The following is a 21,546-nucleotide window of genomic DNA, read 5'->3' on the forward strand; positions in this document are numbered from 1 at the left end:
CTTCAACGTGGCATTACGTTTGGTAGAATTTGAATTCAAACGGCTGTTTTGGTGTTATGAAATAGGGGTGGGCGTTTTGCCCCCAGAGTTAATTAAAGTTTAGGTCCTTCGTAAAGCTTTCTTAGGACAAATTTAACATATTTTTTGCATCTAATACAAACTATGACAGTGCACAAGTTGGCTCTCGGCGATAGTTTTAAAAATTTGGTTATTTATCGACCTAAAAAATGAGCTTGAAAATCGCACAAAATTGCAACGAAAACAGCGAAAAACGTTTTTATACGTATTATACGATATTTTTGGGAAAAACACATAAAAACATATTAATAGAAGCATTTTTATCCATTTTCTATGATCTAGGATAGAAAAAAACATTCTAAAACACATCGTTCGTCCAAATCAAGGGTGGCGCGTTTTGCCCCCTATGGGCTTATTACCCCCAGTTCCCCTATCGATATTTTGTGTTTTGGCCAGCGAATTTTTGCCCCATACTAGATTCGAACTTTTGCCCCGCCGGTGCTTCTATTAATATATTTTTATGTGTTTTTTCTAAAAAATATCGTTAAAAACGTATAAAAACGATTTTCGCTGTTTTCGTTGCAATATTGTGCGATTTTCAAGCTCTTTTTTTAGGTCGATAAATAACCATTGTTTGTATTACATGCAAAAAATATGTTAAAGTTGTCCTAAAAAAGCTTTACGAAGGACCTAAACTTTTATCAACTCTAGGGGCAAAACGCCCACCCTTATTTCATAACACCAAAATAGCCGTTTGAATTCAAATTCTACCAAACGTAATGCCACGTTAAAGTTACGCACAAATTGGAACCTTACAAATGTACATTTTTCGCATCAGCATGTATACAATTATTGAACAATAACATCTAAACAAACGCCCGGATGTATGCAACGTATAAACAAGCATGATTGTGTGCATACGTTACAGAACGGCTAACGCCGGACTAAAGCGGGGCATTTTGCCCCGCAAAACAATACATATGCAGTTAATCAATCATTTTTAAAAAATTAATTTATAAAGCCCAGAAAAGCTAAAATGGATAGCTGTTTCTACTATTTGAAATAAAACATGTTTGTTTATCCGACCATAAATAAAAAAGAGCATAAAATAATGTTTTTCACTTTTAAGTAAAATCGCTGTTTTCCTTAACGTGGGCAAACTACCCCCAGTCCCCCTATTTTGAATTATAACTTTGATTTTGATTAACAAAACCCTTCACTTGCGTACGCTGGCAAGAACGTTGATTGAGTTTATATTTTGATTTTGAATGCATGATTGCTACGATTGAGTTGATGAAAGTTTGACACTTTGAGTACTATCATAAAAATAGGCATACTAGATGTTGGTCACAAGATTTGCAGCAACATTAGCGGTCTAATCTTTATATGTCTATTGAATCAGCCGATCGAACCACAGTGGACTGTTACCGGAGAGTGTAACAGTTCGTGAACCATAACAGCTCGTGGCACATCGCAATCGGAGAGCCCTATGAATGTTTCTATTCACTCTCTCGTTTGGTATGTAGCGAGAGAGTGTTCAAGATCAGCAACTCTCACAGAGTACAACGGTATCAAGCCATTCGGGTGTTTTATGTTTTGCTTAAAATTGGATATGCCTGTAAACTGCATTAGATACTAATATTTCATTCCGTAATGTTACTTATATGCTTATTTTCCCATTGTACTTTGAGTTTCTGGGGAGAAAAATCTTACAAACTGTAGTATTTGCATCCAAAATAGCGTTTTTCGGCGGCCTGTCAGTTATACATTTCGGACACCAAATATACATTTTGGACACCCCCATGTGAAGATAATTTGGACAGGGGCGTTGTCTCTAAATTCATACAATGGTTTCTTAAAAAGACGATCATATCATAAAATTTTAGGAGTTTACATGTGACTTATGCATTTTTTTCGTTTATAAGATGTATATATAAGTGATAAACAATAATTTTATTTAATGCAAGCAAATATCATCAGATCCACAAAAACGCCTGCAAGTATGCATGAATGCGACATTCCAGTGTGTTTCATCAGATGGCCAAATTATATCAACTGAACAAAAACCATAATCTATTTTGGACATCATCATGTTAAGATTTTAGATGAACTTAGCTTAAACTTTAGACATATTTTATCATGTTGTCACTTTTAAACTTTTTATGAATCCCAATTTTGAGCGCTATTATTGCATTTAATGTATGTTCTTAAGCAAAAAGAATGGAAAATATTCGTATCTGTTTCTTGATCAGAATGAGGATACATCAGCGAAAGTTACAAGTGTTGACACACAGCTGTCGGCGCCAAGCAGTGGGTGGTGTGAATCTGTCTTCTTTCCTTTTGTGGGTCGTTACCTTCCACGAACGATAAATGTCATGCGTGTTGTGTGAAAGCAGGCGTATAAATGGGATGAAATTATGGCTCGTGTGTCAATGATCGTTAAATTTGCCAAAGCCTGTCATAGACCAATCCAACTGCCTGCGTAGTAGTGCAATGTCGACCAAATTTTCTGTGAGAAAGCAAACATTAACAGAATTGCTGCCGAGCATTCATTTCCTTGTTGGACTGACGTTGACCGAAATCTCATTTAACGTTATACAAAGATATACTTTGATAAGTTTTCATTATCGACTTGTGTAAGGTGGATAGTGCGTCTGTATTCGTGGCAGTTTGCTTGTAGACCTCTATGTGCATTCTGTGTATTGCTATTGGTGTCAGCTTTAGCCTCGTATATAGCTAACTGACGTGCATTATTTCGACCTGCTGTCATTTGTTGTTCGTTTACCATGCACGATGCAAGAATACGTAGAAGTAAAGTTGTTTGCGAGAGGTGAGCGATCCAGTTTTTTTCTGGTGTTCGAAATCCCATGGGATGAATAGGAATTTCATTTATACCATCATCCGTCGGTACCAGGAGGAGACGGACTCAGCCAAGAACCGTGTGAGATCTGGGCGACTACGTTCGGCGAAGACGCCAGCAGCAATCAAGGTGGTTAGGGGTCGGGTTTTCCGAAAAATGAACCGCTCGATTCGGAAGTCCGCTGCTGTCTTGGATGTGTCGATCATGACTGCTCACACCATCATGACAAAGGGCTTATGATATAAGTTGTACAAGAAACGCAAGGTTCACGGAGTAACAGAGTAACAGATGCAACTAAAAAAAGGCTAGATAGAGCCAAACTGATAATTTCGCCGCATGATGGTCAGAAGTTTGTGTTTTCTGATAAGAAACTGAATTGCAACAGCCGCACAATGTTCGAAATGATCGATTGTACGCGCCGACGTTCACCAGCATCCCGCCGTCCTTCATAATCCTGTGGTTCCAAATCGCCGCGTCGGTGATGATATTGGCGTCTGCATTCAGGCGTGGGAAGCTCGTGAAAATCAACGCAGCGTTTTATAAGGCCGAGGTTCTGGAGAAGCCTGTGGCCCCGGAACTTCGGGAGCTCTACAGGAAGGATCAATACGTCTTTCACCAGGACGGTGCACCGGCCCACAATGCGAATATCGTCCAAGCGTGGTGTCGAGAGAATTTGACTTATTTTCTCGATATGACTTTGTGACCTCCCAGCTTCCCGGACCTCAACCCCCTAGAGTTTTATGTATAGTCGTACATGCTGATCAAGCAGAGCGTTGATGTTCGTGAGCACTATGGACCAATTTAAGAAGCACATTTCCAAGATCTAGGATGAGATGCCGCTCCTAACTGCTGTAAAGGTTCTCAATAAACATTGCTTCAATAGAAATTAACTTATAAAATAAACACCCTGTTTATCCAGTGATGCCTGCAAAGAAGTACAATTGTTATAGTAAAATATTTTCAATTCAGATTCAAATATAACAACTAATTACTGGGGTGTCCTAATTGAAAAAAATGTTCAAAAGAGTAAACGTATTCAACAGTATCAATACAATACTAGTTCCCAGGTGCACAAAACTTCTGACTAATTAAATCAGTTATTTGGTTTTCCTACAGAAATTCCCATATAAAATTCTTCCGAATAAGCTCAAATTTTGGGAGGACGATCGAAATTTAGTCTAGAATTTAATGAGTGGTGTGGGGAAGAAACAATGTATTCAACCAACATAGTACTACAAAGAATATCCAATGTTTAAACATTGAGATAGATGTCAAATACGATAATTAATATTTTTAAAGCAAAAGTCACTGTAACTTTCTATTGTCGCACTTGTAGCACTGTGTAATTAGATTGAGTAAGGTAAGTTACAGTAAAACCACAGACAAACACTTAGAACAAATCTCGATCCATATCATAGACATGAGGACATCTAAGCCCAATTCTAAAATTAGTGTATTTGGGCCAACAGATAGCGGTAGTGTTTAAACGTCAAACGCGAACAAAAACAATGCGAGCGCTGCGGATGGCGGATCGGCCACCTACCATATTTTTAATCGACGGTTGAAAAAGTGGTTGATGGACAATACTGAGAGAGTGACGTCTGTTTGTCTGTAGTAAAACCATTTCATTAACAGAACATCAAACTAAAATAATTGAATCTTACATATAGGAAGTTAAAAATACAGTAAAACCTCGACTCTCGATCTCGACTCATGGAACCATATTAAAAACGAAATTTCATGGTGATGGTTCCTCGAAACAGCTTTCCGAAGGGTTTCCCTGCCATGACTCGACATTCCCATGAGTTAATGGTCCCAATATCGACTGATAGAGGTTCGGCTGTAAAAAAAATCCCTTTTTTGTCATTTTATGACCAAAACCCCCCTAACGTTATTTTTATTTGGCTGTATTCTAAGCTCCCTTTGAAGTTGAGTAATATTTTGTATTCATTAACATATGTTTTGTTCACTGATTTGCAATAATTAAGCACTAAGATATGTCCAATTGGTTAATTTCTGTTTCGATCACTGGAATATCCAGTTTTTTTTTGTTTGTTCAAACAAAAGTGCCAAACAGGATTAGACATTGAGAGAGTGACAAGTCATGACTAAAATAAAATCATAATAGCTGGCTCCTGGACCGGTTGGCGCACCCAAAATCAAGGTGACTGGGACAAACGTTGGAATGTTAGGATTAGTGCAGGTAAATTTCGCGTCTTGCTGAATTAATTTTGCTTGACTGCATTGAATTTGAATTACCATGTATTGAACATTATAAAAAAACAGTTGTATAGTAACACTTTTGTACTAAGAGATATTCTTGAAAGATGTCATTAAGACTGAACATCCTTTTTTATTAAACAAATGTAACCATTATTCTATTCCCGAAAGTTATTATCAAATGTATTAGAATGGCTAAACTTAAAGCGTGAATCTTTTCATATTAATTTTAAGATTTCACTGATTTGCGCCGGCAAGACTCTAGACCTAGGACAACTTCTGACAAGTTGAGAAAGCGTTCATAAAGTGTCTTGCCTACATGTACCGCTTCCAAACGCGTGAAATAAAGGCTTCAAGAAATGTACACTCCTCAGCAGCAAATGGCTATCCGAGTTTCTCGACACAGCCTATAGTGTTGATCATCTAACGGCAGCGGCCATTATAATTTATGACCTATGGTAAACTTTTGGTGCTTGCGCGATCCCAAATGGATTTTGGAACATTCGCGAATGATGGACACATGCAAGAACTGCGAAACGGAGAGATGTTGCTAATGAGTGTTAGTTGGGGATTATTCGTGCAGATTTTGGTATCGCCCATTAGGGAATAATACAATAAAAGAATAAACGCAAAGTTGGAATTGACTCAGGGGATTTTTGTTTTATTTTCTGCTTAGTCTTTTCTGCGTTTAAATTGATTGCTTCAAACAATGGGTATGCGATATGCGATTTTTTGTCAATTCGAATCGAAATGATACACGGGATTTGGAACACGAAAAGAAATACGAAAAAGTTTTATATAGCACGACACGAAATCTAAATTGGCGCAGAATTTGCCAAAAAGAAACTATAATTGAATATTATGTGCCATATAATTTCTGATACTATTCCTTATACAGTCAAACCTCCATGAGTCGATATCTGAAGGAACCATCGACTCATGGAAATATCGAGTATTGGAACAGAAATGACTTGGAATGCTGCTTGAGGGGACCATCATAGTAACCATGAAATTTTGAACTTAGTATGGTTCCATGAGTCGATATCGAGTAATGGAACATCGACTCATGGAGGTTTAACTGTAATTTACAAATTTGACACGAACATTCTGAAAATATGCTTTCTTTCGTTATCCACTGTATGGTCTGTGAAATTAACATTAACAAATAACATGTAACAGTCTAAGGGGTGCGAACTCGAACATTTTGGCCTATCAATTTGAACAGAACTTTTTCCACCAGTGCTAACCGTTGCTTGTCTCGCTGGAAACCATTTTCAAGGTGCACACTTAACATACTTCACACAAAACTACTGCAGATTGATGCTGGTAATAAGTCCAACAAATCGACCAAATCACATAGTTTCTGAACGTACCTTAGTAAGAAATATATTTTACCAGACTTTTGATAAACTTATGCATAAATAAGTCCAAGTATAACGTTTTTTCAAAAGTTGGAAGGTTTTGTGTCACATAAAGTGAATTACATTTTTTAGCGTGACTAAGTAATGACCGCACACTCCTAGGCATACTCGGATCATTTTCATGAAAAATTTAGCTTGACAGCAGCCTGGATGCTTGTTGATATCCAGTTCGAACCCTCAGGTAGCAGTTATTACTGAAACTTATTTTGAACCGGGATCCAACCTTAAAAGAGATCCAAACATTTTTGTTTATCGTAATGATCGACTGGATGAAGCATGTGGTGGAGTTACAATCATCATTTATAGGCGTTTAAAAAATCAACTTTTTTTGGCATTTAAAACCAAACGTTTTGAAACTCTGGGTGTTTTTGTTGAATCACAGATAAGTAAATATACTTTCATAGTTGCCCATTTTCCTTTTCAATGCTCTGGACAGCAAGTTAATTTGCTCCAAACTGACTTGCGAAAGTTGACTCGCAATAAGTCAAAATTTCTTGTCATTCGTGACTTTAATGCCAAACATCGGTCATTGAATAATTCTCAAAGTAATTCCAACGGCAGAATTTTATTTGATGAGTGCTCTTCAGGATATTTCTCAATTCAATACCCTGATAGCCCTACATGTTTTTCCTTTTCTAGAAACCCATCTACGATTGATTCGGTCTTAACCGACTTTAGTCACCATTGTAGCCAACTGATTACTCATGCTGATTTTGATTCTGATCATGTCCCTGTTACATTTCAAATATCACATGAAGCGATTCTCAATCCTATCAGCTCCACTTTCAATTATTTTCGACTGGAATATAACATTTATCGATAGTAATTTTGATGTTAACATTTCTTCACAAACAAAACTTGATATGGACAATGTTCTTGAAACTTTAACAAATTCCATTGTTGAAGCCAAAATATGAAGTAAAATTTGAAATCATGATTTTAGACGATGATCTTCTTAAACTCTTGATCCGTCTTAGAAACGTTAGGAGAAGGCAATTCCAACGCACTCGCGATCCTGCTATGAAAATTATATGGCAGGATCTTCAGAAAGAAATTAAGAAACGATTTGCACAAATAATAAACAAAACTTTTAAAAATAAAATTTCTCAATTGGACCCTGGCTCTAAGCCCTTTTGAAAATTATCTAAAATTTTGAAAAATCTTCAGAAGCCAATGCCGGCATTGAAAGAGGAAAAAATATTACCAACTAATTTCCAAAAAGCTCAACAACAACTTGCTATGCAGTTTGAAAGCGCGCACAATTTTAATTTAGGACTTACTAGTCCAATAGAAAGTTAATTTACTCAGGACTTGGAAAACATTCTCAATCAGGTGAACGTTTTCGAAAATTTCTGGGAGGCTGATTTGGAAATAGTGAGAACTATTATTAAAAAAATCAACAATTGAAAGCTTCTGGCGATGAGGGAATATTTTACATCCTCATCAAGAAACTTCCAGAAAGTAGCTTATTATTTTTAGTTAATATATTCAACAAATGTTTTCAATTAGCATATTTTCCTGACAAATGAAAAAATGCCAAAGTTATATCAATTTTTAAACCAGACAAAAATCCTGTAGAAGCTTCTAGCTACCGTCCAATCAGCTTGCTCTCGTCCATTAGTAATTATTATGAAAAGGTTATTTTGTACATAATGATGGTCCACAACAATGAAAATATGAAATTTTCGCAATAAACAGTTTGGATTCCGACATGAACATTCCACCACTCACTAACTTTTACGTGCAACAAACTTGATTCGTTCCAACAAATCAGAAGACTATACTACTGGTCCTGCTTCTCTAAACATTAAAAAGGATTCGACAGTGTTTGGCATGAAGGCTGGATACGGAGCCATTTGAAATATCGCATAACCTTACTTCGAACGCATGCATTTTTCGAACCTGATTGACAAGCTCTGTTGTTATTTCCATAATGTAACTAAAACAATTCAGCATAATTTCGAAAAATGAATTCAATCATTCAATATGAACATTGTTGAATTTCAATCGATTTTGAGGTCGAAATTCGGTACAAAGTGAATTCTTTATTCATAGTTTAATATGTTTAATTCAGTAACTAATTTCTTTTAGGAATGTGGCTCTGAAAGTATCGTATTAGTTTGTCAACTACCCCCGTTATAATGTTTAGTGTCAAGTAGCTAATAACATACGAGATAAACCACATATAGGCTCATGAGCATTAATATTAATCCCCATATTAAGCTATCAATATGGTGTCAGCGGAGCTTGGACTAGTGTCGTAAGTAAGTAAGCAAGGGGCAACGAGTAACTGGAGCGGAGGCAATTTCATTAATCCGGAACCGGTTAATTCAAGTGTTGTCCAGGGTACAAGTGCTAATCGAGTCGCGAGTTAGATATCACCTGTTGCTAGGGAAAGGGCGTTAGTTGATCTGAGCCAGCTCAATTGTATCGAACAATGTTGATAGCCTATTTTGTCCATTCTTTGCGCGTTTAACAGTTGAATCACCGAATTGCAGTTGCACCAATTCAAGTCACAGTTTTTAGTGCAACGGTTTTAACACCGGGAACAGGTGCCTGCCACTTGAACCGGTGAGCAATTGAATTAAGTGCAAAATGTTTTATTTATTTCCCATGCCATGTTTATTGATGGTTTCCTTAACCGGAATTTAATAAATCTCGAAGGAATCAGTTTGCCCGCTGTGTTACCTTCAAAACACGTATATGTTCACGATTCCCCATCAAGCGTCTCGAATCAGTTCAGTACCTACTCGGTTGTTGTTTGGACCACTCGGAGGAGCTCCAGGGGAGGAATGTTAATCGAGGAATAGTTTACAATTAGAACATTTAGAGAGCACACGGTTATAGTTATAATTATCGAGTCTGAATAATGAGTAGCCGTTTGCAAGTGGCGAACCCGAGGTGCTTTGCCGGTTAGTTTTGTTAGTCTGCCCCTGCTCAAATGATATGCAACCGGGTGTAACAAAGATGCGGAGAGACACTGAAACTGCGGCTCGCGTTTGCGCCGGCTATTGATGGGTGTAATAAAACCATATGGGCTTTAGGTATTTAAACCTGACAGGAGACATCACTAAGCATGTAGAACAACGGATAAATATTTCAAGGATATATTGTTATTTGGAACAGCAAGCTTTGAATAAGTGTACAATATGTTGTATGAAACAAAAAACAAACAAGAAAAAGGCATATTTCACTAATTTTGATGAGTTTCGAAATTTGTCTGGGTTTAATTGAGCTCTTAACGCTTAAAACTTGTATGCATCGTTGATGATTGTTGCTAAATCATGTCACAATATCGACGTAGCTAAAAAAGTATCAGCATGCTTTCTACAAGTCAAGTGATACTTTTCCAGATCAATATAAACTATGAGGACTGAGTTTTATTACTTTGAAATTGCTAGATGCAATGGAAAGACGGCTGCCAAAACGAATGATGGCTACTTAGCCTTAAATTATAGACTTGTTTTTCTTCTGCATGATTCGATTTTTCTGCTTTTGCTTGGTCGTCAATTCAACTTTGATTTTGAAAGGCTTTCTGAGTCAATGTTAACACTCACATTTAGATACAGGTTTCGATTTATTTTTAGATTGGCTCGTCACGTAATTTTCGTTACAATCATGTTAAGCCATTCGTAATGTAATATTCAATTATAAATTCTACAAACACGGCTACTTCATTCTACATTTTCAACAAACTCTTTAATATTGAACGCAAAACGTCTTCTCTCAAACAATTTTGCAAGCAAAACCACTCGTTTCACATGACCTCATGCCAAAAAATGAATCATAAATAATTCACATGTTACTAAGAGTGCATGGTGAGGTCACGAAAAAATCTCCTTCTCTGTCCCTCTTTCATCATGCTCAATTGACTATCCTGCTCTTGACATTCACTGCTGGAATTGTTGACTTTTTTTTAATATGGAGTTTCGAGGTTGTGTCAGGCATGCAACGATTTATGTCCAAGCCGTCGATCAATTCATGTGAATTATTTTTGACACAATATCCAGCGTTGAATCGTGTAAACAGATCATTCTCTTTTGCCATTTCAGATGCAATAAAGCATTCAATGGCTAATTTTGGATGCAATAACATGAAATGTTTCAGTTTCACTCAAGATTGCAAGCATTCCTGAATGCAATAAGAAAGCGTACCTTATTTATCGTTGAATATTCAGGTATAACTCGTTTCACATGACAATAAGGAGAAAATTTCTAATGTCTCAAAAGAGTTCTAGCGGAATGGACCGATGCAAGAGTTCACTAATTTGACGTTTGAGCGGTGCCGAATTCACGGGTTACCATGGCCACAAAAATAACACGGCACCGCTCAAACATCAAATTGTGAACTCGTGCATCGGTCCATACCAATGACAGGTGTGCTGAAGTGGCCGTATAAGATTGAACAGAGTCTAGTATTGACATATGCACACTGAAGTTTTTTTACGTGGTTTATTTTTGCACGGTATCCTTGTCCATAATTGACTGGTGTGAACGACATTCGGCCTAAAGACTTAAGGTGAAACATCTCGGAATCCAAAGATGGCCGTCACAATGGCCGACTTGTGACCCAAATCGCGTTTTCAAAGGCACTATATTGGAGAAATAGTAGGCAAACATTCATGATCTTCTTACTTCAAGCTTTCTGATTAATTTGGCTTTCTGAGCACAAAGCCAAAATAAAAAGTGCACTGTTGTTGTATGTTTCCTTCGCCATATTAATGCAATCTTAGAAGTTAAATACCAAACAGTTTTATCTTAAAACAAAGTAAAGGCTTGCAAGTCACACATAACACTAGAACTATTTTCATCGTACAATAAAAAAAAGTGCTTGTTTATCATATCAGCTTCCTCGCGGCGCTTCTATTGCTTTTGTTCAAGTTTGACATTTGTGCATTACCGCCATCTAGTTCTCGGTTAGCCAAACTCATTGGGCGTTAATTTTTGGCGGGATTATGTTTAAAGTCGATAACTGTTTTAGCTGTTTACGTCTGTTTGTCTGGACCCATATATTTGTCCAACATATCATTATTATTGTTATTACTGTTATTATCTCTATTAAGGAAATTTTTACCCCTATGGCTGGTTCATCTCCGTAAGCATATCATGGCTTTTGATGTAATACATATACACACAACTCGATATTGAAGGGTTCATCATGTTGTAGAACACAAAATCAGTGCATTTGCGATCCGAGGGACCATAACGGTAGCCATGAATACCAACTTATACTATGGGAGTCACGGCATACACAACAAGGTAGGCTATTCCCACGTGTAAACAACGATTTTCCATCAAAACATGTGTCATCATTCCTATCGTCAACCATGAAAGCCTTGAGGATAGTAAAGGAGTTTGCAATAGGAATGACGTCACTGCCAAATGTCATTTTTCGGAGTATAATACCTTGCTTCTTTTTAACGTGATGGGAGTGATGACTGTAGTCCAATCTTTCTAAAACGACCTTTTGAATTTAATGATAAATCTACCCGCCAAAGTGGCTTACTTTCATTGAACTTTAATTATTCTGCCTTACTCCTTTCTGCCGTCACTTACATGTTATTGCGTTACATCAAAACTCGATTACTTTTTCAAATCGACTTAAGGTGAAGATGAATCGAAGCCAAAGTTCAAATTTTCAAGAGCACGGATCTGGAGAACCAATCGATTTAGTTTTTAGATTTAACGGATGCTTGGTTCTCCAGATCCGTGCTCTTGAAAATTTCAACTTTGGCTTCGGTTTATCTTCACCTTAAATAACTTGCACACGGTTTGGACAAGAATAATGGAAGGAATATGTTTTACTATTTTAAAATAGATGTACATTTTAGCACTTTTTCTTCACGCGTATTCTCAAAACCAAACATGTTAGCATGCGTCCAAAAATTTGTTTCATGCTTCGTGTTATGTTAGTCTCTTCATATAATAGAGCGGTGTATAGCTTTGATTACACAGTGCGTGCAATGCACGATCATTTGTGCAAGTTGCACGAATTTTTCCACGAATTGTTTAATATATGCACTAGCAAACATTTTGTAGGAACATATTCGTGCATTCGAACATGTTGGTTCGTCGAACTTGCGTTGCATAGCAACCGTAAAAAGTTGTGTAGTATACAAGCATGGGAAACACTCACTCAGTTATTGTGTTTCTCTCACTCGGCTTCCACGCACAGTCGGAGCGAGAAAGCTGTTTCTTTAGCCAAGCCGAACTTTTCAATTTCCAGTCCCCATTTTGCTTCTTCGGCGAGCGAAACAAAAAACGGCAACTGATTGAGTCGCTACCGATTCTGAAAGCCGAATGCAATACCGAATGATTGATTACATTCTGATTCCGTTCGAGTGGCATTCGGGTTTGAGTGCTGTTGAGCGTTTACTAACTGGAAATCCACTCCACGGAGTGATTCAGTGAATGGGACTCCGCTCAGTCAGTTCAATGCATTCGGCGAATGGATGCTAAATACGTTCACTCGTGCCTCGCAGATATGTACAAGTGTATTGGTATTCACTTCTCTTCGTATTCCATCCGATTCTCGCTTTTGCACAATCGATTTCGACGTTTTTATGCTACACTCCACCCAGTACGGTTCTGCTATCACTGAAAGTTCGATAGCAGCAGTTTTTTTTTTGCTATTTTTTTTTTATCGGTGGCGTTCGGGTCAGTGAGTGAATTTTCCCATGCTTGGTAGTACGAAAGGAAATCAAATTATTCATTCGTCTTGGTCAGATTGATAATGAAAACATTAGTGTTGGAAGAGAATTTCTTCAGAGGCTCTTCCAGGGATTTCTCTAGAAGTGTTTAGAATATTCCTCCAGCATGTTACTACAAATTTATCAAAGATAATTTCTGCAGTGATCCATACAAAAATTTCGCCAGAGATTCTTTCACGAAGAAGTTTTGATTGCAACCAGATTGTTTATGACTAGTTCAGATAGGGCTCCAAGGATTTCTGAAAGGAATATTCCAGAAAAATCTCTACATGGATTTCTCTAGAGATTTCACAACGAGTTTCTTAAAGAGTTCCACCAAGAATATTTTTAATTAGATTTCTCCAGGCATACACGGAGAAAAGTCTTGAAAGATTGATATAAGTGTTCCGATAGTTGTTTTGACAAACCTGTTTTTGCTTTTGTTTTGTCACATGGATATTTCAATTATTTTATTGTTAAATCAGCTTTCTGCACATTATTACCATGCAACTTTATGAGTTGTACAGCAAAAAAAAACGCTGTTTACCAACAAGCGAAGTAGGAGTTGATGTATGTTAATGGGCTCTCACTCACTAGATAGCGGTTTGTTTTCTTGTTCTGATGTTTATTCACACTCTGTCGCATTTTTCTAATATCGATATAGATGATTCGTGCCGGTTTTGACTTCACAACATCAACGATAATACCTGAGGGGTGCGGTCTCGATTTTTTGGGTCATTCAATTTGAACACGAATTTTTCCACTAGTGCTAACCATTTTTTGTTTGCTTGTATCGCAGGATACCATTTTCAAGGTGCACACTTAAAATGCTTCACACTAAGCTTCCGCAATTTGATGTGGGCAATAAGTCCAACGAATCAGCTGAAACAGATAGTTTCTGACCGTATGTTAGTATATATATATATATTTCACAAAAGTTCTGAAAATATTACCCATCAATAAGACCAAGTAAAACGTTTCTTCCACAGTTGATTGTTTATGTGTCACATAAAATGTAGAACATTTTTTAGCGTAACGAAATGATGACCACACATACTCGGATCATTTTGATGAAAATCTGATCTACCAGCAAATATGATTGACTTTTTTTTTCCTTTCTCCAAGAATTCCTCCATGAACTTTTTCATGGATTGGTCCAGATGGATTCCTACAGAGATCCTTCCAAGGATTTTTCAAGCGATTTTTCATGATGTTTCTTCTGAGATTCATCCAGATATTCTTCCAGAGACTTCTCGAAGCAGTCCTCAAGAACAAATATCTACAGGGATTCTTGCAGAAATGTCTCCAAAGTTTTCTCCAGGGATTCTTCCAGGGGTACACTAGGAAAATTTCATTAGGATTACTCCAAATATTTCTCCAAAAAATCCTTCGAGAATGCTTTCAGTGTATTCCCCAGGTAGCCCTCTCAAAATTTCTCCACAAATTATACCGGAGATTTCTACGGGATTCTCTACGGATCGTTGCAGATATACTACCAAGAATTTCTGTAAGAATTCCACCAGGAATTTCTCCTGGGCATCTACTAATGAATGCTTCAAATATCCCAAAAGGGATTCCTGAAGAATTTTCTCCAGAAATTCTCTTAGGGATAGCTTTAACAAAATAGATACATTCCTGTAGCGATTACAGGATTTTACCTTGAAGTTTATCTAAAGAATTATTCTGACCCTCGAAAAAAACCTCAGGGATCTTTTCAAGAATTCCTCTAGAAATTCTTCCAGAGATTCCATAATGAAATCCTCCAGGACTTCAAACAGAAACAGTTCCTACAATTCTTCCAGGGATTCCTGCAAGAATTTTTCCAGAAACTCCTTTCATGAAGAATTTTTTGGATAAATCCGTAGATAAATTCCTGGAGAAGTACATCTTGGATTGCTCTTGGATGAAATCCTTCATTTCAAGAGAAATCTCAAGGGAACCTATAGAAAAAAAATATTAAGGAATCTCTGTAGGATTTTATGCCGGAATCTCTAGAGGCACTTTTTGGAGAAATTCTTTTCGGAGTTTCGGAAGGAATACCTGGGAAAATCCCTAGAACAACTTTTGGAGAAACCAAAGAAAAGGTTTTCTGTAGTAATCTCTGCAGAAATTCATGACAGTAATACTGGGAAACTCTTAGAAGGATTACATGGGTCAATTTCTGAAGGAATCCTAGGAAATATCTTTAGAGTCATTTTTGGAGAATTCTCTGGAGAAAATTCCTTGAGTGTCCTTGGACAAATTTCTGGAAAAATTACTGTAGAGATTTTGAAAAACAAATTGGAAATCTTTACCTGTATTTTTGTGAAAACAATCCTTTGAAGAATTATTGAACGAAATTGCCAAATTTATGGTAGAGAAACCTGGAAAAAATAATTTGAAATCATTCTAAAGGAATCACCGAAGGAGACTCTAGATTTGTTTTTTGTGCAAATATCTAGATAAATCCCTGAAATAATGGAGCTAGTCTAGAAAATACGATTGTGACTGAAAGTTCCTTTTAAAGAAATTCATAGAGATTTTACTGGAAAATTTTGCAAAATTTTTAGAAGAATCCTTGGACAAATGGATATTGTAGAGATTTGTACAGTATGGCCCATAAAAAAATGCGAAAATTGTTTGAACGTGAATATAGCATCCACATGCATTATTTTTATTGTTTTTGATAGTGAATGTAATTTCTGATTATTGTAGTATATTCTGACACAACTTCGCTATCCAGGAGAATGTTTGTCATATTTTTCTTACTGTCCTAAATAATGTACTAAAGCAAATACACGGTGCCCCGACAGACCGTTATTATGTAAAAAAATTGTCCATCAAATCTGAGCACAGGGCTCGATTCCTGAGGTGATTTTGCACCTCTGGGCCATTTTTTAAAAAAAATCCCTAGGAGGAATCTCGAGATATCTTGATTTGAAGTTTTTTACTTAAAAAATCAATATAATCCGTAATAAAATTTTGCTATAGCACTGAAAAAAACCTACAAAAACGCTCAAAAAGTTGGCCAAACTGTTCTCAACTAGTATAAAATTGTTACCGTTGTTGTAATTAGAAATATTTACAACTGGCTTAACTTACCAGAGTGGCTAAAGTATATTTTTATATGGCTTAAACCAGTAAGCTTAGTTTAACGGAATGCAATCTAAGAAATAAATGTCAATATACAATTGATGTCACGTTCAATAAACGTGAAACATTGAATGCAGAATATTTTCAATTAAAAGGTAAAATATACAAATTTCATACTAAGTAACCAGCCCATCAAAGTCTGCCGTTTTTATTTTTCGTAATAAAAATTGTTACTCTTGATGTTTATGTCGAGTTTTACACCGAATATTGCCCTCAGCACTTCAGATAAAAAATGTTTTGTTCAACATTCTCAGCCACAACAGGATTATAACTACACGAGAAACATGGTTGTCATTTGGTCGGTGTTTAGACATACTGGACCAAGTGTTTTTAATGGTTTCAGGAAAACGTACCCCAAGCATTCGGTATAAGTATAATAAAATATGTGCATTTTTTGTTGTCAGAAGGGAACTTATCTATTTGAAGAAACATCTGTTTCAAAATAGAATTTGAAATACTGTAATTGATGGAGTCCTTGACTTATCTATGCAAAGCCAAAATGTCATCAAGTCAGTTCTGTCTGAACACCGACCATATGTAGCAAGTGTTCGACGATTAACAAAGTCTTTAACAACTTCAAACAAATCCCCAATAATTACTACTTAAGTATCAACATCACTAGGACTTTCACTCTGTATACCTGCAGCCCTTCACTTCATTTTATTTTTTTCGGATTTCATCGTCAATCTGTTTATTGACTACTTAGTCGCGTTCGACCCAGTAACAAACAATAGCTGTTTCAGGTAATAGCAAAGACTTACATATAAGATAAAAGCTGATTAAGCTGACAAACAGAATCAGGTTTAAGAATTATAGACGAGGAGCTTATGTTTTTTGTATAATTATATAGAATAAAAAGAGATGAATTTCTGAATTTGCTGTTCAATATTGCGTTTTGTCGCATATACTCCTTGATTTTGCAGACCATGACTTTATTGGAATAGATCGCAGTTCAGTAAAGAAGGGTTTCACTATTTTAAAGATGGACAACTAGGATAAGCTTGTAATGCAATTTTTTCTACCCAAACGTATATGGTTGCATGTAGAGAAAGAAGCAGGTTCAGATGTGTTGGTGCTGAAGCAGTTCTTGATTGAGATGTGGATGAATTTGATGAAGATCCATATAACACTTGCGACGTATGATAATAATGTTTCCCTTGAAGTAAAAACACATGTTCTGGCTGCGAATATCTCCTTTTACGGATTACGTAACCAACTTAGGGACCCGAAACTTGCAAAGGGAAACGACATCTACACTGTTGCTTGATAAAGGCTTATCTGACTTCATAGATCCATTATTTCATTAACAGCTTCGCCAAAACACCTCGCGATCCTTCATTGTACAACACTGAAAAGTGTTCCGAAAACCAAATCAATGTTCAATAATAATGCAGAAAGAGCATTGATGAATACAAGCATGCCTAAAAGAAACATCACTGTTAATTTTCCATGTATAAAATGCTTGTTCTTGGCTCTCTTAGCACATTTATTTGAGAACAGGAGCGAGAACTATTGAGCGAATAAAATAGGCAAACTTCAGTGAGCTGGTCATTTAATGCGAATGTCGGAAGAAAAAGTTGCATTAATCAGGTGAAGCTCAGCAACCCCGTGGAAGACCACGGCGTATGATTATTCTGTTATTGACTTGAGCGTACCATAGTAATCAAATCATTCAAAATTTGAAACAACCGGTAATATTTGCTCTAATTGACTATAAAAGTATTCACATGACTTATCTGCTAACTATTATTGTGCTACATTTATTCTCAGATCCTTTTTTAAATAACAACATTGTTAATTATTGATTTATTTGGTTTACTTTTGAATCGGTTTAACATAGAAAAAAAAAATCAATGAAAATTGAACCAGTAAACTATGAAAAGAAAAATAAATCGAAGCCAAACATCAAATTTTTAAGATCACGAATCTGGAAAACCAAACATCCGTTTAAGTTGAAAACCTTATCGACTGGTCATTAGCTGGTGATGACCAATCAATTAAATTTTCAGCTCAAACGGGTGTTCGGTTCTCCAGATTTGTGCTCTTGAAAAATTGAAGTTTGGTTTTGATTTAACTTATTTTTTCATTCATCCATAAGGTGAGGAGTGGCTCAAGTTAAGCCAGTTGTATATATTTCTAATTTAAACAAAGGTAACAATTGTATACTAGTTGAGAACAGTTTGGCCAACTTTCTGAGCGTTTTTGCTGGTTTTTTTTTTCAGTGCTATTGCAAAATTTCAATATGGATTATATTGAATTTTCAAGAAAAAACTTCAAATCCAGATTTCTCGAGATTCCTCCTAGGGATTTTTTTAAAAATTGGCCCAGAGATGCAGAATGACCTCAGAAATTGAGCCCTGTGCTCAGATTTGATGGACATTTTTTTTACATAATAACGGTCTGTCGGGGCACCGTGAAATAAATTCATATGTTTTGTCCGCCCAAAGCTAGAAACAGCGTCTGATTGTCGTATACTCTGGTGATAAACTTTCCACCTTCAAAAATCACACTTTTTTGTTGAAAATTTTAGTTTGTTTGATATCAGAGGATGGAGGAGTTCTTAGAGAACGTGTTTTTCATGATCACAATAAAATATTTTGCCAGGGTCATAGTTTTGAGGGCATTTGCCTCTTATAGATTTGATATGCCTTTATTTTTTGTTAAGGTTGAATAAAAAATAAATACGGAGGCCTATAACAGATTTTTGAGGCTGAAATTTGTTCCTACGGTTAGAGACAACTAATATCAATACTGGCTCATAGGTTTAGAGCAAAACGGAGCCGCTTATCACACTTATATAAACGTTCAATCAAAGCTCTCCAAAATGAGCCGTTTTCTCGAAAATATGTTTAAGTCTCCAGCTAACCTGGTATGAACCTATTCTATCATTTGATGTGGGCGTATGCTGGAGACAAGGCTTGTGAAGAATCCCACGCCATCGTTGATGTTTTACAAGCTTTCATCACAAAGATATTGAACTCGACGTCCGCATGATAAAATTTGAAGGTGTGCTTCCAATTTCACTCTGGTAAGGTGAAAGTAACAGATTAAAATCATATCCAAAGCAAAAAACTGAGTCTAAATAGATTAAACAATACAAGTAATGAATAATATTTATGTTTCATTCACATTTTCTTTGTAAAAACTACCATAAAACATGATATGACGATTTTCGCATTTTTTTATGGGCCATACTGTAGATACAACTTTAGCCGGGTCAACTAGTTAAGGGTTTTTTTTGTGAAAGTCTTCAATAAATTTCTGGATAAACAGAGAAAAAATCTCTGCAGGAATAATTAAGGGATAGTTTGGGACAATAACTGAACAATGCAAAATTGGATGAGCATCTGAAGAATACCTAAAACAGTCCCTAAAAATTTCATAACTATGAAATAAATGAAAATTTGAAGGAATGCGTAGAGAAGTCTCTGGAGACATTTCTTGAATAAAATCTCAATGAATATTTGTAGAAGTTTTTGGAACGAGTGTTCTGAAAATATAAAAAGTTAGGTAAAGAACGTTTCCAAATAAAACCCACGAAGCAAAATTTTGATGGAGGGTTCAAATCCGCCAGTCGAAGATCTTTTCAAGTTTTTTCGTGTACAAATGCAAAAATAGACTATTGGTATAGAAAGTTCTCAATTGTTAACATTGAATTTAGCAACAGGCTGTATCTCGGTTGGGATGTAAAATTAGAGACATTCCATTTCAAATGCATGGTGAACCGTCTACTGAAATCATAAAAAAACTGGCTATTGGATCGAATGTAAATTGATGACTGAATATACAATTGACTCGTTTCTTTCATACGTAACACTGTCCTTCGCTATCGAACTATTTGAAAATGTGAATTATTCCTGCTAATTTTCAAGCAACGAACATGGTTGTCACATTGAATGAATTTATTAGTACGATAAACTCGAATAATCAGCTTATTCGCGTCTACGAAGGTAATTACCACAGTTGACCCTATGCGTGAAGCTCCGATTATTTTACATGGAAAAGCATAGGAGGTCAATTTTCAAATGCTTCTAAAAAATTCAAAACACTTTTTAATTAAATTCTGTTAAGTGTACGGGGTTGGACTATTGATCAACTATAGAATCAGCAGCATATTGAGAAAAATATATAAAACTCAAAATTATATGCCTAAAATGTAGCCCATCAAAAGTCTATCAACATATACTGAAAAGATTTTAAATAACTATTGTAGTTAATTTTATATGAGCATTTGAAATTTTGCTTCCTATACCTTGCCGGGTAAAATTTTCGACGCTTCACGCATCGAGCAAACTTTTCCCAGATGGCAGCACCGTACCTTCGTACACTCGAATAACAGAGACTACGGAATGAAAATCGGCAACAAAGCTACGGTTCTGTAGGTGGACGTCTTTCGTACAAACACTCAAGTTAATAACAACAGGATAATGCTTCTAATACCAGCCTACGCATAATATGCTTGAATGAAGGCTTGAGTCAAGTTTACTTTTTTTCGCACAAACAGTTAATTTTAATGATCGTTTGAAAATAGCTAAAGCAATACGTCATACTTCCAATAGTATATTTGCAGCTGAAAGCGAAGAGAACAAAGCTGACAAAAATACGGTAAACGGTTTAATACAGTTTTTTTCGGTTCGAACATTTGCCTAAAGTCTGAACTTCTTTACTCAAGTTTGCAATATAATGTTTCAATTAATTTGTTATTTAGCCATCGGAAAGTATTTTTCTTCTGCTTCTTATTCTTGGCATTAACGTCCTCACTGGGACAGAACCTGCTTCTCAGCTTAGTGTTCTTATGAGCACTTCCACAGATATTAATCGAGAGCTTTCTTTGCCGAAGTTGCCCTTTTTGGCATTCGTTTATCGTGTGGCAGGTACGAATATACTCTATGCCCAGGGAAGTTAGGGAAATTTCCACCTCGAAAAGATCCTGGACCGACCGGGAATCGAACCCAGACACCTACAGCATGGCTTTGCTTTGCAGCCGCGGACACTAACCACTCGGCTAAGGAAGACCCCTCGGAAAGTATTTTAACATATGCTTAATTATCTATGGGGGCAGGCGGGGCATAGTGAGCAGATGAAAGTTAAGTCTTGAATATCAGTTAAGTGAGAAATAATAATACATGTTTTAATCGTAAACTTCTTGTACTAATTTTAGAAATGGTTATATTTTTTTTAGACATAGTAGAATCTCACATTTACCG

Source organism: Aedes aegypti, chromosome 2, assembly GCF_002204515.2.
Source record: "Aedes aegypti strain LVP_AGWG chromosome 2, AaegL5.0 Primary Assembly, whole genome shotgun sequence".
NCBI lineage: Eukaryota > Metazoa > Arthropoda > Insecta > Diptera > Culicidae > Aedes > Aedes aegypti.